The sequence below is a fragment of the Bubalus kerabau genome, chromosome 19 (genome assembly GCF_029407905.1).
Source record: "Bubalus kerabau isolate K-KA32 ecotype Philippines breed swamp buffalo chromosome 19, PCC_UOA_SB_1v2, whole genome shotgun sequence".
NCBI classification, from domain to species: Eukaryota; Metazoa; Chordata; class Mammalia; order Artiodactyla; family Bovidae; genus Bubalus; species Bubalus kerabau.
In genome coordinates, this window is record NC_073642.1 from 6,153,970 (window position 1) to 6,168,834 (window position 14,865).

General features: G+C 43.9%; 1 pseudogene; it reads left to right on the plus strand.

Annotated features, from left to right (window-relative positions):
* The first annotated feature begins 12,713 nt into the window (after positions 1-12,713).
* Positions 12,714-13,851, plus strand: LOC129634482 (cyclin-dependent kinase 4-like; annotated as a pseudogene).
* The last annotated feature ends 1,014 nt before the right edge of the window (positions 13,852-14,865 follow it).

Here is a 14,865-nt window from a genome sequence, read left to right on the forward strand (position 1 = left end):
AACTGCAAGGGGAAAAGAACAGTAGGAAAGGCAAACAAAAGAATAAATGTAGAAAATATATATTATAGGTTTAAAAAATTTAAAAGTTAAAATTATATATTAAAACAAAAAAGGACGAAGAAAGAAAAAAAGGAAAACTCCACAGAACTGCAAAAGCCCAATGTACATGCAGGGGTTTATGACAACAATAAACAGTGTGACTGAATATACACATATCCATATACACCCATAAGCAAAATCAAAACAGTCCAACAAAAATAAAGTACAATAGATTGACCCAGTGAACAAAGGAAACCAAGAATTATATCTACCATGACAAAACCAACTAAAGCACAAACTGGAAAACAAAAGTAAAGTAAGGTGCCAACTGGGAAATAAAGCAATAAACACAAAGCTAACATGTTGAGACTCAAGGAAAGAAAGAAAAGAAAGAATAGCTATGCAAATTTAAATAGAGGTAGATGAAGAAGATTTATATACATTAAAGATTAACTGCAAGGGGAAAATAACAGTAGGAAGGGCAAACAAAGGAATAAATGTAGAAAAAACATATAATAGGTTATAAAAAAGAGAAAAAAAAAAGAGGAAGAAGAAAGAAAAAAAGGTGGGGGGCGTGGGGAGGAAAACTCCTCAGAACTGCAAAAACCCAATGTAGAGGAAGAGGTTTATAACAACAATAAAAAGTGTGACTGAATATACACGTTTACATATACAGCCATAAGCAAAATCAAAATAGTCCAACAAAAATAAAGTGCAATAGATTGACCCAGCAAACAAAGGAAACCAAAAGTTATATCTGCCAGAACAAAACTAACTAGAGCACAAACTGGAAAACAAAACGAAAGCAAGGTTTCAATTGGGGAATAAAGCAATGAAAATAAAAGTAACAAATATGTTGAGAGGAAAGGAGAGAAAGAAAAGAAAGAAAGAATAGATATGCAAAGTTAAGTAGAGGTAGATAAAGAAGATTTATATACATTAAAGATTAACTGCAAGGGGAAAAGAACAGTAGGGGAAGCAAACAAAGGAATAAATGCAGAAAAAATAATAATAGGTTTTAAAAATTAAAATTAAAAAAAGAGGAAAACGAACAGACAAAAAGCTCCCCAAAACCGCAAACGAACAACATAGAGGCAGAGGTTTATAACAACAGTAAAAAATGTGACTGAGAAAAAAAAGAAAGAAAAAAGCTCAAAAACTTAGTTAGATTTCATATCACCAATAAAATCGACAACTACAACAGAGGGAGGGAAAAAGGAAAAAAATCCAAAAGAAGATACAGAACAAGTCAAAACACAAGAATAATAAATATTTTTTCTTGAGTCACTGCTGTCAGGGTCCTTTCCCGCATTGGCAGTCATAGTTCACCTCACCTCCCTAGGATGCCCTCCAACACTGTGCTGATCTCTGGACTTGTTGTAGGGCAGCTCAGATTCTAATCTGGTCCTAACTCCTGTGTGTTCTTGCCTCCAAGGTCTACAGTTATCAGAACTAGTGCGTTTTCTTTTGTGGGAGCTCTCAATGACCTTTTATATATTCCATAGACACAGAGTCTGCCTTGTTGATTGTGTGGATTTAATCTGCAGCTTATACAGTTGGTGGGAAGGTTTTGGGTCTTCTTCCTTCGTGACATTGCCCTTAAAAGCATAAAAGGGCAGGTCTGGTGATCTGGTCTAGAAGGTGGGGAGACAAGGATGAAGATGCCAGGATGTCAGATGTCTGTCTGATCAGGTTCCATCACATCCCCTCTCAGGAAACCACGCAGCTGCCTCGATGCTGCTGTGTCCCCTTCCATACCCATGAGCGCAAGGTGATGACTTGATTTACACAGCACGTCATACCCCTGGACCACTTAACCTCCAGCTCTCCTCCACTGCAGGCTTGTTATCATCAGCCCATCTCACAGAGGAGTAAAACAAGGTGCAGAGAGTTCTGGGGACTTGTTTAAGGTATAATGGCTGGGAGTGTCTTCTCCTGAACCCATACTCATTCCACACTCTAGAGCCTTTGCCCAGCCCCTGGGACTTCGGCCAGCTTCCTGAGGACATCGCTTCTCGCTCTTGACCTTCCATGCCTCACCACTGGCTCAGAGTGGACTCAGGTCCTCTGAGTGCAGTGTAGCCCTCCTGGCTCTCCGTCTTCTCTCTGCCGAGAACGTGCTGATTTACTCTGCCAGCGGCCCGCCAAGACAGCTGCTCCCTACTCCCCAGACACCCAGGCCTCGGTCTCTGCCCCCACAATTACTGCCCACAGTCAGCACTCAGGAGATGCTGGCCTTAGGGGTTTAGAGGAATGAGAGGGACAGTGAGCTCTTCCTGGGAGAGGGGAGCAGGCGTCTTTACCTCAATAATTCAATTAAGGCATAAGTCAAGCTGAAGGGCACACCTCACCAATGGATCACCTATCAGGCCATGCTGGTCAATAGCATTTTTGTACAGATTCTGTGGCTCAAGGAGGCCACAGGTGAGAGCTGGGAAGGAAAGAATTACACTCACAAAGGAGCCCAAGTTCAGTGCTGAACTGGTGGGCTTGGTTGTATCTCCCAGGCTCCTGGGAAATGACCTTGTCATCTTGATAAAACCACGAGCAGGTCCATCTTGGAGGACAAATTCTGTTGGGACCTTTCAAGGCCAGATTCAGGAAACATCCAGGCTAGAAAGTCCCCTTTCAGCCTGGCCTCCCTAGGCACTCCCTGCTTTCTGGGGGTCTCTGGCGCCTTGGCAGGAGGGCTCAGGGCAAGCCAAGCCTGAGTGAGCAGCCCCTCCTCATCCCCACCAAGGCTGCCCTTCCCAGGATACTCCCAGCATGGCTGCCCCCTCCCATCTCACAGTCTGAACGACGGGGAATTAGAAACACACAGCTGAAGGTCTCTGACAGAAACAGGAGGTGTCAGAGATGCCTGGCAGCTGTGTCCTGGTCTGACCTGGGCCCTGGGACGCTGGGGTCTTGCCAGGCTCTGGAAGCAAATGATGGACATTGAGGCTGGTGAGGAGGAGGGTCTGAGGTCGGGGGGTGGGGGGTGTGCTGCAAGGAAAATGTCAGTGAACACAGAGAGTTTTCAAGAGCAAAGAAGACCGTTTCATAACTAAATGAAGAATTGCTACTGGCCAACCAGGACTTCCCTGGTGCTGGGGAGGGACAGGCTGGTGTGGGCTGGCCTGGCCCACTTCCATGCTTGGGAGGCCAAGGGCATCTCCATATGCACCTCAAAGAGAAACTGCCTACCTCTCATTGCTAAGCCGTCTACTCCTTTGAACAAGCCTCTAGATTTGTATGTTTTCATTACGGGGAGCAGCTGTATTGGCCTCTCCTCGTCAGACCGGGGCCTGAGGAAATAGACCTGGTTGGCATTTACAAGCCTCTCAGTGCAGCCCACGCCACTCACTGCACAGACCCCATCCCATCCAGTCTCCATCACAGAGGACCGGCTCTGTCTCATGTCGAGGTCAGACACAGCAGGGTGGGGAGGAGGGGCCAGGACGTAGGCCAAGCAGGGCCTTCAGAGCCCACCTTTGCACACTCTCACTGACCACTGGTACAGCCAGCCCGATTGTCTTCCTCCATGTGGAGCATGGAACTGGTCCTTTTGGGGATGCCCAGAGTCAGGGTTTGATTCATGTGTCTGGTTTGGGGTATGATCTGGGCTATGGGGCAGTGAGTCCCTGGATGAACCCCTGCCCCACACAGGAAAAGAGCTCTCCTCACCCCTGGTTTGTGTAGACAAGCATAGGTGATGTCTCGCTCCCAGGAAGGGGTGTTTATCAAGACACTGAGGCCACAGGGGTGAGTGACTCACCTGAGGTCAGACCAGGGTCCCAAAGCCCTGTGTGCCCTGAAGTCCAGGTTAGTTCCCACAGGAAAGTAGGCATTTAAGGTGGTGTTCTCATTCTTCTAACTCGATCCCTGTTCTTCCAGGGCCAAGCACCCCATTCCCATGACCAGTGTATTATCCCTGAAAACATTTTATTTTTTTTTATTAAATGCTTTTTAATTGACTGGAGAAGGAAATGGCAACCCATTCCAGTACTCTTGCCTGGGAAATCCCATGGACAGAGGAGCTGGTGGGCTAGTAGGATAGTCCATGGTTTTGCAAGAGTCAGACATGACTTAGCAACCAAACCACCACCAGCAGCATTTTGAATTGGCTCCAACAGCACACTGGCACAAAATTCAGAGTGAGCAAAAAGGCATATGGTGAAAACCTTCTTCTCCCCCCCTGCTTCCAGATACTCTTCTCTGGAGATAGCCATTTTCTTGAATATCTTTCTAGAGATAGTTTTACTTGGTTAGCAAATGCATCTATAAAGATTCCTTTGACCACTTTTAATGGGGATAGCAACATACTGTACAGAGAGGTTTGTGCCTTCCTTTTTTCCATTTAGCATTCTATGGAGGTTGTTCCTTGTGCTTATTTGAGCTTCCTCTTTCATTTTAATGGTCGCATTGCATTTCGTTGTAGGAGTCAGCATTGTTGTTTGCATAACTCCAGGGGTACCTCTCATGTGGTCGTTGATGTGAAAATCCTGAATAGTTACCTAAACTTATTTAACCAGTTAACCCTGTTAATGGATATTTAAGTTCTGTAGTCAGCTCAGGCTGCCATAAAAATGCTACAGACTAGGTGGCCTAAACAACACCTTATTTTCTCACAGGTCTGGATGCTAAAAGCCCAAATCAAGGTGCCCCCAGAGTTGGTTTCTTATGAGAGCTCTCTTTCTGGCTTACAACAGCTGCCTTCTTGCTGAGGCTTCTTCACATGGCAGAGAGAGGAAACAAGCTCTGTGTCTCTTTCTGTTCCGAAAAGGAACGATAAGGGTCTATGATAAGTGCTTTATCCCATGGCCTCTTGTAACCTGAACCACTTCCTTAAAGGCCCCATCTGCTTCAGTTCAATTCAGTTCAGTTCAGTCACTCAGTCGTGTCCAACTCTCTGTGACCCCATGAATCGCAGCACTCCAGGCTTTCCTGTCCATCACCAACTCCCGGAGTTCACTCAGACTCACATCCATCGAGTCAGTGATGCCATCCAGCCATCTCATCTTCTGTTGTCCCCTTCTCCTCCTGCCCCCAACCCCTCCCAGCATCAGAGTCTTTTCCAATGAGTCAACTCTTTGCATGAGGTGGCCAAAGTACTGGAGTTTCAGCTTTAGTATCATTCCTTCCAAAGAAATCCCAGGGCTGATCTCCTTCAGAATGGACTGGTTGGATCTCCTTGCAGTCCAAGGGACTCTGAAGAGTCTTCTCCAACACCACAGTTCAAAAGCATCAATTCTTCGGCGCTCAGCCTTCCTCACAGTCCAACTCTCACATCCATACATGACCACTGGAAAAACCATAGCCTTGACTAAACCTTTGTTGGCAAAGTAATGTCTCTGCTCTTGAACATGCTATCTAGGTTGGTCATAACTTTCCTTCCAAGGAGTAAGCGTCTTTTAATTTCATGGCTGCAATCACCATCTGCAGTGATTTTGGAGCCCAAAAAAATAAAGTCTGACACTGTTTGCACTGTTTCTACAGCCACAACTGGGGTTAGGACTTTAACATATGAATTTTGAGGGGAACACAATTTAGTACATAACACTTGTTTCCATCTTTGGCTCTAGTTAAATTAAAAAACAAAACAAAACCAAGGATTAGGTGACCATGGATTTAGCATGTTTGAACCGGCTCATGCTGGCCATGGAGACAAAGCAAGACCTTTGGTCTGACCTCCACTTGACACACTAGCTGTGCTGGGGCTGACTGGCCCTTGTCTAGCTCCGTTGGGGTATGAAACAGTGCAACTTTGTATGTCTACTTAGCAGCTACAGATGTAGCATGTCTTGGATGTGTTTCTTGTTATTTCTGATGAACAGTTGGTTTCTCCAGAAATTGCTCCAAGATTTTTGTGCCTCAAATCTCATTTGTTGCAGCAGAAATGGAAATGACATTTTAATGATCATGGCAAATGAAACCATAATCTTTACCTTATTAGCTGCCTCTTTTTTTTTAATGAGCTGCTTATGCAAGCATTCTTTCCCCCTGTAGATAGATACACATCAACATTTTCCAAACCCTCTTTGAACCATTACTCTATCTTGTCAGCTTGCCAGTGGCCCCTTCCTGCAGGGTTAATAAACTTCAACATTAGCTCAAGAACAATTTGTGTTAAGAAATTTTGCTTCAATGCAATTACTGAAAACTCTGCAGCATCATCAGTCACACATCATTTCACACATGTGCAAATTTACTGTAGAGTACATTACCAGATATGTGTACAATGGATGGTGGTTTGACAGCTAGCATCCTTTCTACCTTCCTTTTATTGTTCTTTCAAAGACTGGAAAGTGAAAAAATTTCCTGCCTCCCTTGCAGCTAGAGTTCTAGATGTGAACTGGGTTCTGCCCAGTGGTATACTGGTAAATATTTAACAACCAGCTCTCCAAAAATTTTTAAAAAGTAAACCCTAGTTTGTAATGCCTGCTGATTTCTCTGGTGTGAGAACTCCCACCATGGTCAGTTTCCATCAAGCTGGTTATATGATGTCACTGAATGTGAGGCTGGGGTGAGCTGGCTCTAGCACATGCCCAGCTCTGCCGATTAGTTGCATGTCACTATGATTTGAGTTCAAGTGTATCCTCCTGATGCATTGGGATATTCCAGCAAGAAAAATTGTGGTGGTTGTTTCTCCTGCAGGGGCATTCCAGTGTTCATTCAGTTCCTTTGTGTGGCTGCAAGGCATGTGTAGAGGCAGCAGCAGTGACCCCCTGACCGCCACCTGCCTCCTGGGGCTGAGGCAGCCAGTCCCCAGGCATTTTCCTGGGCATCACTCCAACAGGCCTGGCCTGTGTCTGTTCCTCCAGCCCTCGCAATAAAACTGAAAGCTGCTAATTTCCTGTCTAAACTCCTTTTTGCTTAAAATTGTTAGAGTGGTTTCTGTTTCCTGTAACTAAATCCTGGCTGATATAAATTAGAATCTGAAACCATTTTTTTTTCCCCTTAAAGCATATATACATTTTTCTCAGGCCTATTCCCTAATCTGTCTGTGCTGAAGAACTTTAATGGGTTATTCAGTCCTGGAGGACAAAAATGAGAATGCTGACCCTTACAAAGCTTGGTAAATCTAGTAATTCTGGAGGGAAGTATCTAAGTACACTGAGAAGGACAGGACCCCCTTCTAGAGTTTGTGAGAATTTGCCTCTTACAGCAGATTCTGCAAGCCCTGCTGAGGCTGGCTGCATTCCTGGGGCAGAGGCTAGGCTGTTGGATGCAGTGCCATTTGGGGAGAGGCTAGATTTTCTTAGCTTTATATAACCAGACACAAGTCAAGAGACTGAATCATTTGTTACTCTAAATGCACTTTGGAGCTGACCTGAATTGGGGATCGTTCTCTCTCTCTTGATTTACCCTCAGGCAGGACTCATCTTTGGGGAGCAAACTCCTGAGGTGATATGGAGAAAGAGGGATGTATGTACAGATGATTCCAGCAGCCTAGTGAGGGGGCCTGATACCCTGTAGAGGCATTCTTTTGACTAATTAAGAAATATCCTCCTTGTTCAAGGCAAATACCTTGGGTACCTTAGTGTGCCTGAGTTTCCAGTTTTTTTTCTAGGTTGACAGTGACCCTGGGCTGAGGACACTTTCCTGGGAGCATGGCTGGGGTAAACCTGTCAGTAGAAAGGTGGTTTGGGGTCGACCTATGGAACTTTTGAGAAAGACCCGTCTGGATGGGGTCCCGTGGGTGGGGAGCTGGGCCCAAAACCAAAGTGGCTGAGAACTGGGGTCTAGCAGACCTGGCTTTTAGGCTCTGTCTCCCCCAATTAGCCCTTGGACAAGTCACTCACCTCTCTGTGCCTCTCTTTCCTCATTTGTGAAATAAGGATTATAATCTCTAACCTCATAATTCTCCTGAGGACTGACTAAAACAAAAACTACAAAGCATAAAGGGAACAGGAAGTATAGGCAGTGAACCAAGGGCAGGCTGTTGGGAGCCGTCTTCCTGGGTTTGGGCAGTAAAGAGGAGACTTCTGTAGAGAAAGGAAGAATAGTGAAATCCGCCCAGTCAGACTGCAGATTGTTTTTAAATCACTGGGTGTGATAAAATACTTTGGCCACCTGATGTGAACAGCCGACTCCTTGGAAAAGACCTTGATGCTGTGAAAGGTTGAAGGCAAAAGAAGAGAATGGCAGAAGATGAGATGATTGGATGGCATCACTGACTCAACGGACATGAACTTGGGCAAACTCCAGGAGATAGTGAGGGACAGCAAGGCCTGGCATGCTGCAGTCCATGGGGCTGCAAAGAGTCAGACATGACTTAGCAACTGGACAACAACAACATGATAAGATACTTTGTTGGTCTAAATTTTAAACAGTTGCTAGGGTTATTATGAGTATATATTATGTGCTACAGATTAGCATGATTTTATTTCATATCCTTTAATAAAGTTTGCAGTCTGCATGAAAGTTAATTTGGAGGATTCCCAAGTGTTCCCAGCATGATTTTATTTCATATCCTTTAATAAAGTTTGCAGTCTACATGAAAGTTAATTTGGAGGATTCCCAAGTATTCACCAACTATTGGTGCTACTGGTAAAGAATCTGCCTGCCAATGCAGGAGATTCAAGAATGTGGGTTTGATCCCTGGGTTGGCAAGAACCTCCAGAGTAGAAATGGCACCCCACTCCAGTATTCTTGCCTGGAAAATTCATGGGCAGAGGAACCTGGTGGGCTACAGTCCATGGGGCTGCAGAGTTGGGCATGACTGAGCAACTAAGAACAAATCACAGGTATACGGTCAGCCCAGAAACGTGCTGTCCAAAGTAAGTTGTCAGAGATTGGAAGCCATTTGGGACATAACTCTTGTCTCTAACCCTGGGGTACTGTAAATTCCTTCATTTAAACTGCAGATTTGACAAATGACAATAGTACAGTGACTGGAAAGATTAAGATCCAGAATTCGAGCTACTTCAATTTTGCCATTCTATGTGACTGCTGAAGATTTTGTTTTTAAAATTTAAACCAGTATAACAGCACCAACTGCAAGGTGAGTACAAATTTCAGTTCATATACAAAATATTTTACTACATATGAATAATAGCTTTAAAATTAGATGATATACTTCTTACAATTACTAAATGGAAGCTATTAATTATAGGGACCCACATGTCAGAAATTTGGAAGTTGCCACTCTGTCCTAACAACTAAAAAGCTAAACAAAATGAAAAGTCAGCAACTCTTCTTGGATTTGCAAAAGAGGGAGATTTGTAAAAGACATAAGGCCAGTCACTGCCCCCAAGATTGGAGAGACAGAGGTGAAGACACGGAGCCACAGCTTCCCAGGGCAGAGACTCACGGCTGGAAACTATCGTGTCCAGCGCTAGGGTAGGAAATCTGAGCTATAACTAATGAACTGTTGAAAGCCCAGTGTAGACAAGTCTGAGAATTAAAAACTCCAGCAGACCAGTCCCCACTGTACTAAGACTAACCTCCAGGAGTTGACCAGGTCCTCATAGTATCAGAAGAAATTAAAAAAATCCCCTTGTACTTTTGGCAGTGGAGGGGAAAGGGAACCATTATGAAATATGCCCACTCTGTTCTCCTTAACAAAATCTGCCCTCAGGGTAAACTAGTGAGCCAGAGCTTAGGCTGCTGGGGGTATTAGCAGAGCCCAACTGACCCCAGGGAAGGGAAATACCCAGCTCCAGACCACTCTAGCCATCCTGTCCCACCAAAGGTGGGGAGGAAACAAAACTGAGAAACACTTGTGAAATTCACAGCCCCAGCCTGCAGACTCACTAAAAGGTTGAGACTGATCACAGAATTCAGAACACTTCCCCACCTCCCACGCCTCACCACTACATTACTAAGGCCTGCTTCCAGCAGTTCATTCTACCTAGTACATCATGTCCAACTATCAAGAAAAATTACAAGGCATACTAAAAGGCAAAATATACAATTTGAAGAGACAGAGAAAACATCATAACCAGACATGACAGGTGTGTTGGAATGATCAGACAGGGAGTTTAAACAACTATGATTAATATGCTAAGAGCTCTGATGGATAAAGTACACAGCTGTTTTGTTGTTTAGTTGCTAAGTCATGTCTGACTCTGCGACCCCATGGGCCCCACCAGGCTCCTCTGACCATGGGGTTTCCCAGGCAGGAATATTAGAGTGGCTTCCCAGTTCCTTCTCCAAAATAGACAGTACCCAACACAAATGGGCAATGTAAGCAGAGGGATGCAAATACTAGAGAAAGACCAAAGGGAAATGCTAGAGATCCAAAACACCGTAACAGACTGCCTCTGATAGGCTTACTAGCAGACTGCATGATTGAGGAAGATATCTCTGATGTTGAAAATATCAATAGAAAACCTTGAAAACTGAAGAGCAAAGAGAACAAAGAATTAAAAAAATGAAAACAGAGTATCCAAGCACTGCAGGACGGCTGCAACAAGGGACAGCAACAACACGTAACATACATGTAACGAGAACAGCAGAAGTAATAAATATTTGAAATGATAATGATATGATATGGTAATAGATGAAATGATGTGAAATGCTAATGACTGAGACTTTCCCCAAATGAGTGTCAGATATTAAACCACAGATCCAGGAAGTTCAGAGAACACCAAGCAGGATAAATGCAAAAAAACCTCAACCAACTAACCAACTAAACAAACAAAAAAAACTACACCTAGTGTATATAATTTTTAAACTAAAGAAAATCAAAGATAAAGATAAAATTTTAGAAGAAATCAGAGGGGGAAAAAGCCATCACCATATTTCATAGAAGAATAAAGATAAGAATTACATCCAACTTCTCAGAAACCATGTAAGAAGTAAGAGTTGAAACCACAAAAGGCAGACAAAAATACAAACAAAGAATAACAAACAGAAAATGGCAATAAATATGGTAGACATTAATACAACTATATCAATAATCACCTTGATTCAAAAGGAGGGAGGGGTTTGGGATAGGGAACACATGTATACCTGTGGTAGATTCATATTGATGTATGGCAAAACCAATACAATATTGTAAAGTAATTAAGCTCCAATTAAAATAAATAAATTTATATTTAAAAAAATAAATAAAATAATCACCTTGAATATCAGTGGTCTAAATTAGAAGGCAGAGATTGTCAGAGTGTGTCAGAAAACAAGACCCAGCTTCATGTTGTCTAAAGAAGCCCACTTCAAATGTAAAAACTCATACAGATGAAAAGTACATGAATGGAAAAAATACACCATGCTAGAAGGCAATGGCACCCCCACTCCAGTACTCTTGCCTGGAAAATCCCATGGATGGAGGAGCCTGGTAGGCTGCAGTCCATGGGGTCGCTGAGGGTCGGACACAACTGAACGACTTCACTTTCACTTTTCACCTTCATTCACTGGAGAAGGAAATGGCAACCCACTCCAGTGTTCTTGCCTGGAGAATCCCAGGGACAGGGGAGTCTGGTGGGTTGCCGTCTATGGGGTCTCACAGAGTCGGACACGACTGAAGTGACTTAGCAGCAGCAGCAGCAGCAGCAGCAGCACTAATCAAAAGATAGCAAGAGTAACTATATTAATTAGAGGCAGAGAAAACTTCCAATCAAGGAAAATTTTTAGGAATAAAGAAGTGCATTACATAATAATAAAGGGGTCAATTCTCCAGGAAAACTTAACAATCCTTAATGTGTATGCTCCTAACAACAGAGCATCAAACTATGTGAGACAAAAACTAATAGAACTGCAAGGAGAAACAGATGATTCCACTGGCATAGTTGCAGACTTCAGCATCCCTCGTTCAGACACAGACAAGCCTAGCAGGCAGAAAATGAGGACGAGCACACCTGAATTCAGCAACACCGTCAAGCAACAGAATATTATCACTGTAGGCTCTCTTTATCTGACAACAACAGAATACACCTTCTACTCAAGTTCACGTGGAACATTTACCAAGACGGACCACATTCTGGGCAATAAAATGGACCACATTCTTAAAATATTTAAATGAATAGAAATCATACAATGTCTGCTCTTAGGTTATAGTAAAACTAAACTAGAAATCAATAACAGAAAAATTACTGGAAACTCCTAAAATACAGAGATTAAATGAAATATTCTTAAATATCACATGGGTCAGAGAAGAAATTGCAAGAGAAATTTAAAAAATTATTTTAAGCTAATGAAAAAGAAAACAACTTATCAAAATTTGTGGGATAGAGCAAAGCAGTGCTGAGAGGGAAATTTATAGCATTGAATGTTTTTTTTTTCTTTTTTTTAAAATTTATTATTATTATTATTATTATTATTTTACTTTACAGTATTGTATTGGTTTTGCCATACATCAACATGCATCTGCCACGGGTGTACACGTGTTTATATAAGAAAAGAAGAAATATCTAAAATCAATAGTCTAAGTTTCCATCTTAAGAAACTCGAAAGAGTAAGTTAAATCTAAATAATCAGAAGAAAAGAAATAATAAAAACTAGAGCAGAAATCAATGAAATTGAGCCCCCCCCACCCACCCCAGTTTCCCGTGCCTCTTTGGCAGCTGGCCACATGGTGAGGGGGAGGTGAAGATGACCGCTCTAGTCTGTGTCTGGTGTCATGCCTGGGCCTGGAGTGTACAGCTGCCCCTCAGCTCGAGCGTATGGCTCTAGGAACTGGTTCTGGGGCCCCAGTGACAGGCCACCTCCACAGCTCCCTACATGGGGTGAGAGTCACCTCTGGCCTGAGAATGGCTACCCCTTGATATGAGCCAGTGGCTGAGATTGGTATTGGTGTCTATGGAACAGTGGTCCCCACAGTGGCCACTTTGCAACCCTCAGGAACATACGAATCCCCTGCAGAAGAGATACCAGAGTGTGCCTGGCCATCAGCATAGTTCGTGAGGTGGGTGGCCTTACTGCAGTGACTGGAGGCTTTTGAGCTTCCCATCCTTGTTGGGCTGATTGATGTCTGTGCTACAGCCCAAACTAATCGGGAGATCAAAGTGACCCTTGAGTTGGAGTGTGTGGATCAAGACCTAAGGACATATCTAGACAAGGCACCCTCATCAGGCTTGCCAGTGGAAACCTTCAGTATTCTAGCCTGGAAAATTCCATGGACAGAGGAGCCTGGTAAGCTACAGTCCATGGGGTTGCAAAGAGTCGCACATGACTGAGCAACTTCATGTCTTAGATTTCCTTCATGCTAATTGCATCGTTCACTGAGACCGGAAGCCAGAGAACATTCTGGTGACAAGTGATGGGACTGTCAAGCTGGTTGACTTTGGCCTAGCCAGAATTTAGAGCTACCAGGTGGCACCACACCTATGGTTGTTACACTCTGGTACTCTGCTCCAGAAGTTTCTTTGAAGTCTATGTATGCAACACCTGTGGACATGTGGAAGGTTGGTTGTACTTTTACAGACATGTTTCATCAAAAACTTATCTTCTGTAAAAACTCTGAAGCTGACCAGTTAAGCAAAATATTTAACGTGATCAAATTGTACCCAGAGGATGACTGGCTCCAAGATGTGTCTCTATTCCAAGGAGGCTTTTTCCCCTAGAGGGCCCTGCTAGTGCAGTTGATGGTACCTGAGATGCAGAAGTTGGAGTACTGCCCTGCAGCTGGAGTTGTTGACTTTTAATCCATACAAGTGAATCTCTGCCTTCTGAGCCCTGCTTCCTGCTGCTTTAGTCACTAAGTTGTGTCTGACTCTTGCGGCCCCATGGACTGTAGTCTGCCAGACTCCTCTGTCCATGGGATTCTCCAGGCAAGAAATCTGGAGTGGGTTGCCATTTCCTTCTTGATTCTGAGCCCTACAGTACTCTTATTTACACAAGGCTGAAGGTAACCCAGAGTGGGCAACAGAATGGACGTTTTCCAAGTGAAAGTTGCTCATTTGTGTCCAACTCTTTGTGACACCATGGACTATACAGTCCATGGAATTCTCCAGGCCAGAATACTGGAATGGGTAGCCTTTCCCTTCTCCAGGGGATCTTCTCAACCCAGGGATTGAACCCAGGTATCCCACATTGCAGGCAGATTCTTTACCAACTGAGCTATGAGGGAAGCCCTAATTCTGTATGAGCTCCACCCAAAGATCGGCAGCCTTACTGCTGCATCAGGGCTGTGTCTGTGGGGTCAGCCACGAGAAGAGAGAATATAGCATGTCTACTGCTACAGCTGCTGTGTCAGCCGGGAGAGGATAAACGTGTCTGCAGTTTCCATGGCTCCTTGAGTCTTCTTCCAGCCTCTTAGCTCACACCTTGGCTACCCTGGGTCCAGCAAACAGTGAGAACAGTGAGATACAGTGAGACAGTTGGCGTCAGAAACAGAATCAGCAACACAAGAACCAAGAGAAGAGGCGCAGACATTTCCCTTCCTTTGAACACTTGAGTGGAGAGCCCTCACTGAGAAGGTGAGCTTCACCTCCATCTCTGAGGCTGTGGAGACTCCTCCAACCTTTTACAGAGAACGTTTTGCAGCTGTAATGACATTCCGTCCCACCCCTCCTTTTGAGGCTTATCCTTCTTCTGCCCCACATGTCCTTACACCAAGGGGTATGTCCCTTGTCCTCCCCTTCCTTATACCTTGATATTGGGATTGTCTTTTATACAGAAAAAACAAAACAAACAAACAAAAATGAAATCAGTGAAATTGAAAACAGGAAATTAATAGAGGAAAAGATGGACTCAAAAGCTGCTTTTTTGAAAAGATCAACAAAATTGATGTGTCTAGGCTTCCCTGGTGGCTCAGACGGTAAAGAATCTGCCTGCAATGCAGGAGACCCTGTGTTGGGAAGATCCCCTGGAGAAGGAAAGTGCAGCCCACTCCAATGTGCTTGGAAAACCCCATGGACAAAGGAGCCTGGTGGTCTACAGTCCATGGGGTTGCAAAGAGTC